Here is a 12,734-nt window from a genome sequence, read left to right as displayed (position 1 = left end):
CAGATTCATATCGGTGTGATCCAGAGTCTGTGTCTTCTAAATTAATGTCTCCCACCTACCATTATGCCTTTAGCTTGGCTCCTACCTGGGGTCCATTTTGCCACTCAAGTAATCATATCTTACAATATCTGGAGACATTTTTGGTTGGCACACCTTAGGGGCGGGGTGGTGCTGATACCTAGTGGGTTAGAGGCCGGGGTTGCTGCTAAGCATCTGAAACACCCAGGACCACTCCCTTCCCCCCGCCAGCAAAGATTCATGCGGCCCCAATGGCAGTAATGCTGAAGTTGAGAAACCCTGCCTTTTAGCTCAGCCTTCTTCAGTCCAGAAAATCAAAATCCATCCAGAACCCCTCTCCAGAGGCCACATAGTGCCCATGAATTAGAGGAGTTAGCATTTGAAACCGTCCCACAAAAGTGGCATGAATAAGTGAGAATCGTAACTCGCAAAAATGTCCATTTCCCAATGGGTGGGTGGAGATTTCCCCAAGTCTGAAACGCGGCCAGGGTGTTCATGTCTCTGTAACATCCTCTTGCCTCTACAGATGGAAGCCAATCAAGTCTAGAGGTCACTGTCTTCATCTCTGGTCGTTATCACGCCTGGCCACCCGCTGCTTATCAGCGTCTTTTGCTGTTTGTGTCGCACGCGCCGGTTTCTCTGACAGTAGCTCCTTCACCTGTTTCTCAGCGAGGCGGCATTGTCTCTGGTCCAAGCACAAGGAAAGCCAGGATGGCCTTGATCGCCAATACCAATATCTCTCTGGTCCTTGTTCTCCCTGATCAGTTCTTGCGGGGAACGTATCTAATAATACAAGACGTTAATGGGGGTTGATTTACCTGGGAGGGATTGCTTTCCCCGCTCACCCGAGTTCATCCGTGATGGTACTTTGGTTTGTTGAGAACGCCGGCCAGGGCTTTAGTTGTGATGAGGCCATCAGATGTGTCTGAAAAAAGAAGATGTGAAGAGGGAAGAAGCAGTGTGATAAATAATGTCTCACGTGCGCTCAGCTCGTCAGTTTACAAAGCACCTGAATGTGACTCGAGCCTCGCAGTATTCTGTGTTGAAGATCGGGAGGGAACTGATATTGATGGAGTTGAGGGGACAGACTCGAGGGTGTGCGCGTTGGTGCCTGGGAAGCCAGTGCGGATGTGGGGCTCGTTGCCAGGTCTTGAGTCTGGTGTGGGTCTCCACCTCACCCCTGTGCTGACTCGCGCTGGCTGTGCCTACCTGGCATAGCTGCTGGGATGTGGTCACTTTGGTCCCTGCTGGCTTGGGTGACTTTATTCGGGGCCCGTTTTCCGACTCCTGTATCTGTGGGCAGTGTCTGCAGTCTCTTGCCACATCTCTCCTGGGACGCTCTGGACACATACGGATGCTGGCAGGGATGAGACCTAACCTGCCCTGGGGGGTCGGCACATTGGCAGTCAGGATTTTATCTGATGTGGGGGCATGTTTGCGTGACTTGGGACCTGGCAGTGGTGGAGTGGTACAAAATGTGAACGTGTTCTGGTGGAGAGGGGACTGGAAGGATGTGGGGGACCATGTTTGGGGCATTAAAATGGTGTGGCCAGTGGGGTGTGAGACTGAGGTCACCAGATGCCTAAATGAGGCGTGTGGGAGGGCCAGGAGAAATGGAATGGGGGAGAAGAGAACCCCCCAAGCTTGCTGTGTTTCACAAGGTGTCACCCAGTAGTTCTGAGAGCAGGAAAGAGCGCTGATGTTTATCGAGCATGAAACTTGCTGTGTTTTATCCGACATTTCAAGCGCCTTCCACCCATGAATCCTCAGCTAGTCCCACAGCACAATGATGCTGTCAGTACTCCCACTTTACAGGTGAGGAGACTGAGGGTCAGGGAGGTGGGTGACAGGCTTGCTCACAGTCATGCCGCAAGTGGTGGAGCTGGGTTGCAAGCCCATGTCTGTGTGAGTTGAAGACCTGTGGTGATCAGACCCGCTGCCTACGGCCCCCACCGTGAATGTAGAGCTGGGAGAATTGAAAGCTGAGTATTTATGGGGTGACTTCTAAGTTCTAGCTACTGCATTAGGCATTGGGGATATTAGGCTGAGTATAGCCCTACTCATAAGGAGCTCAGTATAGCAGGAAATTAGAAATTGGAAATTAATTACAGTCTGATGGAGGTGTATGCTTAACTCAGTGACTTGTTCCAAAACACAGAGATGAAAGTGGCTGATTCTACCCAGGGGAGCCAGAGAGGCCATCCCAGAAGAGTTGGCTGTGGAATGGGTCTTGAGGGATGAATAGGAGTTCACTTGTCAGAGTAGAGAAGAGCACTCCAGGTGGAGGAATGGTAGGTCCAAAGGCACAGAGGCATGAAAGGACATGGCATGTTTGAGCACTGTGGGAATTACTGATGTGTGGGTGCACTGTTGGCCATGGAAGGAGAGGAACCTTGGAAGGTGAGTTGGAAGAAAGACTGTGAAAGCCTTGATAGGCTCAACTGCACAGTCTGGACTTGGGGAGGTGAAGAGGCACTGAAGTCTCTTAAGCAGGAGAGGACTCAGTTGGATTAAAAAGATTCTCCCTTGGATGCTGTATGGAAGGTGGATTGGAGAGGGGGCTAGATTGAAGAGGAGGACCAAGACGATGAGAACCCTCAGGAGCTGGTGATGAAGACTCAATTTACAGGGGATGGAGAGCTGGGGAAAGAGGCAAGAGATAAGCCCACTGTGTTGATATGAGATACTGTACTTGAGGATCAGAGAAGGGACCAGGGGTACATAGGAATAAGTTGTTCTCTCACTTTAACTTCTTTGGATGCAAAACCTGAGGCCCCTTGAGAAGTTTCAGAGTCCGGTTCAAAAGTTCAGTAATTCAAAGTTCAAAGTTTCAATAGTGTCTCTATTTCTGCAGTCATGTGGGATCGTGGGCTGGGAAGATCTATGAGCTTCATTTCCATTTAAATTGAAATAAGACATGTCAAAGGTGGCTTGATAATTACTGCCTGGAGCAACGGCCCTCTGATGAGGGAAGTGTGGTGTCGGTGTACATGGTACAGAGAATTTCCGCATTTGAGGCTTAATTACGTTGATATAATTATTTGTCAGGAAAATCAGGTGGCACAGATATGTCATATTTGCACTGGAGCAGAAAAAAATGAAATGCCTTTTTTCCTTTTTGTAGGAAGCAGTTGGGTGGGCAGCTCTGGGAAGTGGGGAGTGGGGTGTTTGGATTCACGCCAGGTCAGGATGTCTTTCTGCAGCTGGAGGTTTTGTGAGGGCCCTGCGGGTGCCAACCTTGAGAGAGTTGCACTCCGGTGACAGTTCTTTGTCCCTTTCTGAAGATGCTGCAGCAGTAGTCACAGGTTGGGGCGGTTCTAGGGCTGGGAGGGCTACAAGCTCTGAGTAGTTAGAGCTGTAAGGAACCTTAGAGAGGTTTTTTTAAAGTTTTATTTGCAAACCCTCAGCCACATTCCCCTTCTGTGTTTGAGGGTCTCATGCCCTTCCAAGGAGGCTGTGCCTTCTGCCACTCGCCACCCATCAGGAGAAATTCTTGGGACCACAAGAATCAAGTTCAGAGCCCCCTTCTCATAACCGTAGCCCCAGCCCGTGGCACTGTTATGACTTGAGTAGCTGGAGCCAGGGTTTAGGCAAAAATGGCTCATCCGAAGTGTGAGAACAGAGAAAGGAGAGAGGCACACACTTGCTGACAGAGAGATGAGCTGGGTAGGAAAGACTCCAGTTCTGCTTCTGCCACCCAGTGGCCCCAGCAACCTTGGCCAGGTGGCTTCCTGCCCTGAGCCTCAGTTTGGGCCCCTGGTATATGGTATGTGTGTCCACAGATGTTTACGTGATGCGTGGACGTGCATAGCAAATACATCTGAGACTTTCTGCAGGCCGGCTCTTTATCATCTAGAACAGCCCAAGTTACCTAAAATATTAACTTTCCAGAAAGCGATAAAGGCCCTCAGGTAGTAGCTGGGGGCATTTAAAAACAATCAGCTTGAAAAAATGAGAAGGGAAATGAAAGATAGCAAGCAGGCGCCTGGAGCCCCACGTGTTCTTCTGCCTGGAGATACCAGAGAGTCCTGGCAGGGCAGGGGCGCCACGGTCCCCTGCTTGTCCGCCTGGCTAACTCCATTCTGCCTTTCCTAGAAAACTCTTTTGCCCCAGTGCATGTCCAATAGATGTGTCTATACACACATGAAGAAGTGAACACAGGATGGAGACACACCAACATAGTCATCAAGAGGGGCTGTCCCCGAGGTAACAGACTGAAGGGCAATTTTTAATGTTTTTTTTCCTTTGGCAACTCTATTTTCTAAATTCTGTGTAATGAACCCTATTAGAACCAGAAAAGAAAGGTAATGATGTATAAAAGAAAAATAAAAGATCACACGATGTTATATTAGTTTGCTCGGGCTGCTGTAACCAAGCACCAGAAACCGGGTAGCTCGGTAAAACAGCAATGCATTGTCTCACATCCTGGAGACTAGAAATCTGAAATCAAGATGTCGTCCTCAGGGCCTCGCTCCCCTGAAGGCGCTAGAGAAGAAACTGTCCCATGCCTCTCTCCTGGTGGTTTGCCGGCAATCTTTGACGTTCTTTAGATTATAGGTGCAACTCGTGCATCTTTCGTCTCCACGCGGCACTCTCCCTCTATGGCTTCTCATCATCTTCCCTCTGTGCATGACTGTCGTCATTTCCAAATTTCCCTCTTCTCATAAGAGCACCGGTCATGTTGGATTAGGTCCCTCTCTCATGACCTTGTTTTAACTTGATTGCCTCTGTAAAGACCCTGACTCCAAATACAGTTGCATTCTGAACTGCTGGGGATTAGGATTTCAACATATCTTTGGGGGGGACATTGTACAACCTATAAACAGATGTGCTCCAAGAAACAAGAAGCAGCTCAGGGTTCCTACAGGGTTTTCCTTTGTGGGTGAGGGAGTCACTGGAGCTGGGGCCTGTGGGTGAAGAAGTGTCAGTGTTACTGTGGGGGCCAGCCTCCAAGATGGTTCTCAGCGGTCCCCATCTCTGCCTTCACACCCCTCTGTAGCCTCCTCCGTACTGTATCGGAGTTGGTCTGTGTGACCAATAGATGGTCAGGAGCAGTGGTATGTCATTTGGAGGCTAGGTTATAAAAGGTCTTTGGCATTTGCCTTGCTCTCCCTTGGATCACTTGCTCTGGTAAAGCCAGCCACCATGTCATGAGGACACTCAAGCAGCTCAGTGGCGGCCCTCATGGTAGGGAACTAAGGCCTCCAGCCGATAGCCATGTCGGTGAGCTTTCTAAAAAGGACTCTCCAGCTTCAGGGCGGCCTTTAGACAACCATGGCCCTGGCTGACATCTTCACTGTGACATCATGACAAATCCTGTGTAGGTTTCCCATTGCTGTTGCAGCAAATTACCACAAACATAGTAACTTTAAAATCACACAATTTATTCTCTGATAGTTATGAAGGTCGGAAGTCCAAAATGAGTCTTAAGGGGTTAAAATCAAGGTGGAAGGCTGGCTGGCTCCTTCTGGAGGCCCCGGGGGTGATCCATTCCTTGCATCGTCCAGCTTCTAGAGGCAGCCGGCATTTCTTGGCTCCTGGCTGCATCACTCCTATCCATGATTCCATCATCACAGCACTGTTTTCTTCCCCACTGACCCTCTCACCTCCCTTTTATAAGGACCCTTACGATTACACTTAGGGGCCACCCAGCTTATCCACATACTCCAGGATAAACGCTCATCTTAAGATTTTTAATTTAGTCACATCTGCAAAATTCCTTTTGCCATCTAAGTGAACATGTTCCGGGGATTAGGACGTGGACATCTTTGGGGGCCTTATTCATCCTACCATAGACCATGAGCCAGAACCACACAGCTAAGCCGCCTCTGAATTCCTGACCCACAGAAAACCATGAGCGAGAAGGACATTTGATGTTTCAAAGTGACTGGCTGTTGAGGCAATTCGTTACGTAGCAATAAATAACTAATCCAGACTGGGGGTTGTAATCCAGCATTTGGTTGTAACACTTGACAGTCATTAATTCTGGATTTATTGTAATGTTTTCCTTGAAATATACAACTAGAAGAGTGTGCAAATCTTAGAAGTGTCCAGTTGGATGAATTTTTACAGACTGAAAACACCCTCATCTGTTTTTAATAACGAAGCCTGGCTATAGCCCAGATGCCTCTGTGCTCTGTACCAGTAATTCTCCTGTTTGCTCTCAGATTGGCTCCCACCGTTTCTCTGCTGTGCTCTAAACAGTTTTAAGAGCTTACCTTCTGGTAGGTTCAGCGAAGTGAACGGCAGTGAGGGACAGTTGAAAGACAGGAGGAGTGCAAGAACCAGTGTATTTCTCCCTCTCTCGCACTGCCTTGGGGTCGGGGGTGGGGGGCCTCCCTGACTGCAGCCCAGCCTCTGTAATTCCGGATCCCATTTGGGACCCTCCTCCCTGACTGCAGCTCCCATTGGGCAGCCCTGCTGTTGCCCGTTGGATGGCCCAACTTTTTGGCTTTTCCTTCCAGCCCTAGGTTGGCAGTGCCTTCCTGTAGCTGTTAATCTCTTCTGGCTTCTCATCTTTTCCATCACCTGAAAAACCAATTCCCTATATTAAATTCCTTTGGCTGAATGATCTAGAGTGATTTCTATTTTCCTGACTGATACAGGCTCCTTGGAGGTATTGCATTAAATCCTTCTGGCTTCAACAGAAAAGTATCAGGTTCATAGAATTCATTTTCTGAGAAATGAGGCTATCCTCACTATACAGTCCCTGCAGGTTTCATGTTTTCGGAGTCTTTACTCTGAAAGAAGGAAATGGGAACCTTTGTTATGTATCAAGTACGTGCCACAGTATTAGGTATACCAGATATACGCAGTTTTACATTATTTCACTTGTTCCTTGCAATACCGTTTGTTGCAGAATAACACTGTCATTTTAACAGATGAGGAACTAAAAGTAAGGAAGGGTCAGTAATTCTTCACAATTCACATAGTGCCTCAGGGTTCATCTCATCCTAAAGCCAGAGCTTTTCCTGCTGCTCCCATGTTGTTGGTAGTTTGCATTTCCCCCTCCCCACCAGCCAGGGTCCCTCCCTACCAGCCAGGGTCCCTCCCTAAGTGTGGTTGGGCTTCAGCTTCCCTCGGTTTCATAGAGCACTCATCAATATTCAAGGAGAAATACCAGAAATACCAGCCCCCCCACACCTGCAACCAACTTACGTAAGTGTCTTCTCTGCGGATTCAGGAGGCATTTCCAGGAGGTGAGATCATTTGAAGTGTGGCAGAGTTGGGAGTTCCAGTTGATGCTGGTGGATGGAGCACAGGGCAGTACTGGGGGGAAGCACTTAGCTTGGTGGTTCAGAGAAAGGACTCAGGCCCCACATTGCCTGGGTCTGTGCAGTGATCGATTAGGCATGCCTGCCACAGGCAAAGAAAAGGACAGGAGGAGTCATGAGGTGTTTCCTGACCCTTTGGAAACAGGCAGGCCTGAGCTTGAACCTACGTGTCACTGTCTAACTGGGTGACTTTGGGATCTTTGATGAGTCTCTCTGTGTCTGTCACCACATCATTAAAATAAAACACTTTGCAGGATGATTATGAAGAAAGGACATTGTCTAGTGACAACTACCTTCTCCTTAGTCCCCTTACAGCTGGAGGTTGGGCTCTTTTTCAGTCTTAAATAAGAGAATCTGATGTGCCACTTGGGGTTTTCTAAGGGGTGCCCCAACTCTTTCCCAAAATGGGACTGAACGCTTCCTGCTCATGCTCACTCCATGCCAATATGGCCTCAGAGCTCTTGCCAGGACACAATGCACGGGGCCTTTCCTTTCCCCCATAGCCTCCTTTCTCCCAGGCAAGTGACCCTTGGACAATTTGAATGAAACAATGGCAGTTCCTCATAACCTTGCTTTCTGGGAAGACTCCCCCCAGCTCTGGAGACACGGTCATCCTTGGATGAAGCAGGAGCAAATAGAGGCAAAGGGGAAAATAGCTGTGGGCTGGGGTCAGGAGACCTGGGTCCACTCTAGCCTGTCATGTCTTGGGTGCGTGTCCCTGGGGAAGTGACTTAACCTTCCTGAGGCTCAGCCTGCTCATCTGTAGAATGGGGATGATGAGGCTGCCATGCAGGCATTGAGCAGGTGGACCAGGGGATTGGTGATTGCAGTGCAGAGAGAAATGAAGTCCTAGATTTTTAATTTTCTGATAATAAAAGTAAATCATATTCTTTGCAGAATATCGGGAGAAGTATAAGGGGGGGGAAATCACCTGATATCTCACTGCACAGAGATAATAGCTCTGCAACGAGTTTGTTGCAGTGTTCTCACGTTACTTTTTATGTGTTTATATTGTATGTGATTCTGAGGGTTTTTATAAAGATTGCGTGAGATAAGGTTTTTTTTCAGTAGCACGCCTGCCCACGTGAGAAATAGAAATAAATACGTTCATTTATGAACTATTCACAAATACTTATTAAGTATGTGCTGTGTGTCAGACTGGGAATATTTGTGTGTGAATCTGTAAATACACATGAGAACACACATTCACACGTATACATATTTATGTATTTACATTTATACATTTACATTTCTATATACTACATGTATACTTTATATAAACGTACATTTATACACAGTTACACAGCATATGCAGGTGAGTATAATTTTTTCTTAACACCAGGCTCTGTAACATGAAGTTTCTATTTGTCATTAGCACATCAGAAAAGAATAACAAGGTGAATTTTCATCAGGTTTTGAGGATGTTTTGAGATAGTCTGATCTATAATATAAATTAGGTGAAATTAACTTTGGGAGGCCTTGCGGGACACCTCCAAAGTTGAGAGAGGCAACCTCCAGAGCCGCAGAAAGTGACATAGGAGAGTCCCGTGCATCTGCAGGCAGGAGAGGGTCCTCTGAAGATTGAGGTGCCCGGGGCAGAGATCCCAGACAACAGTTTTAAATATTAGCCTCTAATGGAACTTACAAGAGGAGATGATTTTCATTGCAGCCACTGATTATCGTACAAACTGCTCCCAACACGGGCAACTCCACACAGCACGTTCCAGGGGGAGCAGCTTGGGAGTTTAACAAGGGTTGATGACTCTCTCATGCGATGCAGGGGAGGCTGGCGCGTACACATACGTCGTAGTCTTGTGTTGATCTCTGTGTGCGTGGTGTGTAGTATGTGCGCCTTAGTGTGTGTCCCTCCTTCATTCAGCTCTTACAGTCATGCGGTAACGCCATTCACTCAACCCCAAGACATACTGGGTGCCTGCTCTGTTCTAGATGGCAGCAATACAGAAAGATCAGGGCCCTGAAAGAATGATGCTCATGGAAGTCAGGATTTTATCTGCACAGCCTGTGCCTAGATCAGTGCTGCTGGTACACAGTTCATGCTCAGTAGATGCTTATTGAATGAATGGTATGACAGTGTGTGTGTATATATATGTAATGAATATATAATAATCTACGTTAGCATGTTGTGTGTCTATTACAATGTATATCACTGCAGTGTAGCTGTGGAGTAACATGGACATATGGTATGTTTATTAGTAGGTTTCTGTTGTACACATCTTACTGTCTAAATCCTTTTGTTCCCTAATTTCCCCCCCACAACTTCTTCCTGCTTCAAGCCCGCAAAGACAGAGTAAAACAGAGAAGACCGAGCTCGTACTTGGCCTCAAAGCACAGTCCCATTTGCATAGCAGTCCTGACCTGATCCTGAGCGCTGCTGCTCATGGAGGTGGAAGAAGGCCCCAGAAGGGGCCTCCCCTGTGCCCCCTTCTCCTGGTGCACCACCCTCCCCTCCATGTCTCTCGAGCCATCTCTGGCTTGGGCCTTGTTTTGTCTGCCCCCAGGAGACTAGTGTGGGCACCGCATCCATTTCGCCTAACGACTTGGTCTCGGCAATCAGCAGACTAGTTGGTTTTCAAGTTGAAACAGGAAAGGTTTGCTGACTACACAGACTCTGAATTTCCCAAATCCCTCTCCCTGGGAGGTTCCTGCTGAGCCTGAGGCGTGACCCCAGGCAGATGGGGGTGGGGCGCGGAGGGCAGCAGATGGGGGTGGGGCGCGGAGGGCAAGGGGCACAGCGGAGGGAGGCAGTAGCGGCAGGTCCTCGGCAGCACAGGCCTCACCTGTCTGTGGATGGTTTTCTTGCTCTCAGCTGTCCTCGCCCTGTCTAGCTAACTCATCCTCTAAGCTGCCCTTGCTTTCCACCCCCGTCTTTCCTCTGCAGATGGTGAGAAAGCTTTCAGAGCCCTGCATGCCAGCCTCCTTATTCTCTGCGTGACCTTGGCAACCCCCTCCCCCCCGCCAGTGACGTGGGGACACCCACACAGTTGCTCATCGTTCTCTGAGCGTTAAGACAGAGTGAGGCCACCACTGGCCAAGCCTTTCCTCTCTGCCAAGCTCATTCGATCCTCACAACAGCCCTGGGACGGGGACTACGGCTGCCCCCATTTTACCCGTGCGGGTCAGAGAGGTTGAATAACTTGCTGAAAGTCACACAGCCAGTGAGTGGTAGAGCTGGGATTTGAACCCAGGCATCCTGGCTCCAGAGCCTACTTTCACTTTCATGATATTATGGATCTGATGCATCTCAGGTCCCTATTTCCTCTGCTCACCTGCTTGGTCCTGGCTCAGAGCCACCTGTCCCTGAGACCCAGCATCCTTCCCTTCCCTGTCCTCTGTCCGCCAGGAGGCTTCTCGCGGATCGAGACTGTAAGACCTCGTTGCTCCCTCCGTGTGATGTTGACGTGGGCCAAGGTCACCCAGGCACAGCCAGGAGGGGACATCTGGGCTCCTCTCTCTCAGCTCGTGTGGCCTAAGGGCCTCACCTGAGAACCCAAGACTTGGCTGCCCAGTTTTGTGGTCTCCCAGCTGCATGACCTTGGGTGGGTCTTTTTGCTGTTCTGGTGAGAGATGAGTGTCCTCATCTCTAAAAGAAACGTTCACCACGTGCCTAGAATGGCCCAGACATGGACATGGGTAGCATCTCCACATCTCACAGATACACAGGTGCCTCGTCCCCTCGCCTCCCAGGGACGCTGTCATCCCGGCCCACTAGCAAGAAGCAGCGCTCGGGCGACGCTCCTGTAATCTCCTGGGATCGTGTGCCCAGCCATTTTCCTAGGTGTCTTTATGAGCTGACAAGCTCGCATCCTGGGCAAACACCCTCCTCGCCGTCCCAGGGTATGTTATTTCCTCTGACAGTCCACCGACCTCCTGCCTGGGGCCCTGCCTCAGACCATTTCTCACCTTGTCAGCACCAAGATGGGGATTTCACAGCTGGCTGTTTCAACCCAGGGCACCACTCCCCCACCTCTCCACGCCGCCCCTTCCCTCGTCAGCTGGGCTGGCTTCTTTGGCTTTCTTGGTCTTTGCTCGCTCTCTCTCTCAAATTGGAGAAGACTCAGAATCAGTGTAAAGACACAGATTTACAATACCGTGAATGGACAAGCTGGTCTGCTATGAGCTGAGCGTGTCCCTGTGACGGGGAGCAGCCCTGGTCCCCGCTGGCTTTCACTGGGGCGGGCAAACAGAGCCCCAGAAAGATCACTGGCCTGGGAGTGGGGCAGACTGGGGTTCCCCTCCTTGCAGCCTTGAGTGACTTCAGTGGCCTCGATTTCCTCATCTACAAAATAAGGAAAAACAATCCCAGGCTCAGAGAGGGACTGTGAACCGTTCACGGTCCCACAGCTAGTGGGTTGCGTGGGGAGCTGGGAATTGTACTTAGATTGACCCTCAATTCTTAGTTTTCACCCCTTCACGCTCTCATCAGTTGGTATATACATGTTTCTTAAAAGACAGCAGTCAAAAAAGAAACTTGACATAATTAGAACAGCTCAAAAGAAAAGTCCTATCCATAACCCCTCTTTGCTCCCATCCATAAATATTCTCAGCTCTCCAAGTGTTTTCCCAGCTGCATGTGTGCTATTCGCATGTAGACTGGGGCACGATGTTCTCTGTTCTCTTCTGCTTGCTTAATGGTATTTCACAGAAGGCGTCCCGCACCGCCACCATCCTTATTTCTAACGTTGACGTCTGCCTAATAGCATCAAAGTGACGCGCTGTGATTTCCGTAACCAGTCCCAGTTGCTGGGTGACAAGGCGGCTCTCAGCCTCTCGTGTCATCAGTAGCACAGCCCCAGGCATCCTTGGTTACAGAAACTTGCTCTGTGTTTTAGTTTACACCCCATGGGATTAATTCCCAGAAGGTGGGTTTCTGGGTTTAACCCAGGGTTTCTCAGGCCGGACACTGTTGACATTTGTGTGAAGTAATCCTTCATGGTGGAGGTTGCCTTGTGCGTTGTAAGATGCTGGGCAGCGCCCTTGGCCTCTACTCTGCTAGATTGCCGTCAGACTCCCAAGTGTGACAACCAGAAACGCCTCTGGACGTCGCCTGATGTCCCCTGGAGGGCAAACTCACCCTCAGTTGACAGTCATTGTGTTAAAGGGGAGGCGTGTGGGAATAACGTTACAAATGAAAGTCAGAGATTTTCCAGAGAGTCTGGACAAAAATCCAGTCAGGGCAGAAAGTAACGGGATGAGCGTGGAGAGTCAGGTGCACCAAGCCTGGGTTCCAGCTCGAGTTCCAGTTCAAGCTTGCGGCCCCCCAGGCCTCATTTCCTCATCTGTGAAATGGGATCAGTAATAAATAGCCACGTGCCAGACTTGTGAGGAGTGAGTGAGGCCAGGAGTGTGAAACGCTGAGCACAGTGCTGGGCGTGGAAAGGTCTCAGTGAGCGCCAGCGGTGCTGGCCGGCTCCGCGGGGACCC

At 49.5% G+C, this 12,734-nt stretch overlaps 1 protein-coding gene across 1 annotated transcript in view; it reads left to right on the top strand.

Moving 5' to 3' along the window:
* Positions 1–12,734, top strand: part of MYO18B (myosin XVIIIB) — a 221,992-nt gene that overhangs the window by 175,199 nt on the left and 34,059 nt on the right. The window lies entirely within an intron of this gene.

Source organism: Stenella coeruleoalba, assembly GCF_951394435.1.
Source record: "Stenella coeruleoalba genome assembly, chromosome: 14".
Classification (NCBI taxonomy): Eukaryota; Metazoa; Chordata; class Mammalia; order Artiodactyla; family Delphinidae; genus Stenella; species Stenella coeruleoalba.
This window is presented reverse-complemented; position numbering and strand designations above follow the sequence as displayed.